General features: G+C 41.2%; 1 long non-coding RNA gene across 1 annotated transcript in view; it reads left to right on the forward strand.

Annotated features, from left to right (window-relative positions):
• Positions 1-1,915, forward strand: part of LOC112074998 (uncharacterized) — a 10,141-nt gene extending 8,226 nt beyond the window's left edge. Inside the window, exon 4 of the long non-coding RNA XR_002894893.2 lies at positions 1,869-1,915. This is a non-coding gene — a long non-coding RNA (uncharacterized lncRNA). The remainder of the gene's footprint in view (positions 1-1,868) is intronic.
• Positions 1,916-2,320: the final 405 nt, after the last annotated feature.

A 2,320-nucleotide genomic window follows, 5' to 3' on the forward strand; every position in this document is an offset into this window, starting at 1 on the left:
TGTCTCCCCAATTCTCTCAGAGCTACTCACGATGACTTAGTTACGTCACAGCTACTCACGATGACTTAGTTACGTCAGAGCTACTCACGATGACTTAGTTACGTCAGAGCTACTCACGATGACTTAGTTACGTCAGAGCTACTCACGATGACTTAGTTACGTCAGAGCTACTCACATTACTTAGTTACGTCAATACGACAAGTCGACAACACAGTTACGACTCACACTAAATATCTATTCAACTTTGAAATAGTCAACTGTTAAACTACGTCAGGAGTGGCCTCCTCCTGATGACTAAGGGGGTGTGCAGCCTTTTGCTCCAACACTGCTGTAACACTCCTGATTCAGCTAATCAGGCTTCTGATTGGAAGCTTATTTTCTGGATCGGGTGTGTTAGAGCAGGGTTGGAGTAAAAGCTGCCGCACCCAACAATCCTCCGGGACAGCTACTTGTGAATCTATTGATCTGTCATGTAGTTGAAGTGAACTTAACTCAGCTCACTGACATGTCAATCTTGACAATTCTGTTGCTGCACCTTCTCTTCTTCTTCTCCTTCTCTCCTTCTCCTTCTTCTCCTTTCCTTCTTCTCCTTCTCTTCTTCTCCTTCTCTTCTCTTCTCTCTCCTTCTCCTTCTCTTCTCCTTCTCTCTTCTCCTTCTCTTCTTCTCCTTCTCCTTCTCTCTCCTTCTCTTCTTCTCCTTCTTCTTCTCCTTCTTCTTCTCTTCTTCTCCTCTTCTTCTCTTCTCTTCTTCTCCTTCTTCTTCTTCTCTTCTCCTTCTCCTTCTTTTCTTCTTCTCTCCTTCTTCTTCTTCTTCTTTCTCCTTCTTCTTCTCCTCTTCTTCTTTCTTCTTCTTCTTCTTCCTTCTTCTCCTTCTTTCTTCTCCTTCTTCTTTCTTCTCCTTCTTCTCCTCCTTCTTCTTCTTCTTCTTCTCCTTCTTTCTCCTTTCTTCTCTTTCTTCTCCTTCTTCTTCTCATTCTTCTCCTTTCTTCCTTCTTCTCCTTTTCCTTCTTCTCCTTCTCTTTCTCTCCTTCTCCTTCTCTTCTCTCCTTCTCCTTCTCTTCTCCTTCTCTTTCTTCTCCTTCTCTTCTTCTCCTTCTCCTTCTCTTCTCCTTCTCTTCTTCTCCTTCTTCTTCTCTTCTTCTTCTCATTCTTCTCCTTCCTTCTTCTCATTCTTCTTCTTCTCCTTCTTCTCATTCTTCTCCTTCTCCTTCTTTTCTTCTTCTTCTCCTTCTTCTTTCTTCTTCTTCTTCTTCTTCTTCTCTTCTTCTTCTTCTTCCTTCTCAGTTTTCAACTGTCTTCCTACATCTATGGTACATTCTAATCTGCCCTTCTTCAAGGTAACTGTTCTCCGTTTCCCCTCTTTCCCTTCTCTGTGGAAATGGGCCATCTCTCTCTTGGTTTTTATCATCAGTCTCATATGTAGGCCTACTTTATCAATGTCAAGTCAGACACGTATTGTCATATTGTATTTCCCAGGATATATCCTGTCTGGTGATTCTACTGTTTCTATGGAACGCTGCCCCCTGTGGGAGATGTTAGTATAGCAGAGTAATAATCAAACCCAACCTGTCTGGTTCTACTGTTTCTATGGAACGCTGCCCCCTGTGGGGGGATGTTAGTATAACAGTGTAATAATCAAACCCAACCTCTCTCTCCTGATTGGTACAGCAGCCTCTGTATCTACATTCATGACACAATATTATCTGCAGTAGCTTGAATAAGATTTAATCCGCTATCTGTTCGTGTTCATATTTTTTGTCTATATATATTTGTGTTGATAACATCGTAAAGCACAAGAGTGACGGAAGGGTATTAACGTGTTGATGTGTGTATCTTCTCTAATGGTCCACGTGTGTTTGTTCTGCCAGGAGGTGAAGGCCGGTGATGTTCTGAGCAAGAAGAACCTCTGGGAGAACCTAGGAGACTCTTCCCCGTCTGGGAGAGCAGGGAAGGTAGTGTAGGCTGAAATCCAATTAACAAATCCATTCATTCATTTTACTATATAATATATACAGTGCATTCGGAAAGTATTCTGAGCACCTTAGATTTTTCAAAATGGTGTTATGTTACAGCCTTATGATTTGCAAATGTATTAAAAATAAAAAAACAGAAATACCTTATTTATATAAGTATTCAGACCCTTTGTTATGAGACTCGAAATTAAGCTCAGGTGCATCCTGTTTCCATTGACCATCATTGAGATGTTTCTACAACTTGATTGGAGTCCACCTGTGGTAAATTCAATTTATTGGACATGATTTGTAAAGGTACACACCTGTCTATATAAGGTCCCACAGTTGACAGTGCATGTCAGAGCAAA

This window comes from Salvelinus sp. IW2-2015, unplaced genomic scaffold, assembly GCF_002910315.2.
Source record: "Salvelinus sp. IW2-2015 unplaced genomic scaffold, ASM291031v2 Un_scaffold2921, whole genome shotgun sequence".
NCBI lineage: Eukaryota > Metazoa > Chordata > Actinopteri > Salmoniformes > Salmonidae > Salvelinus > Salvelinus sp. IW2-2015.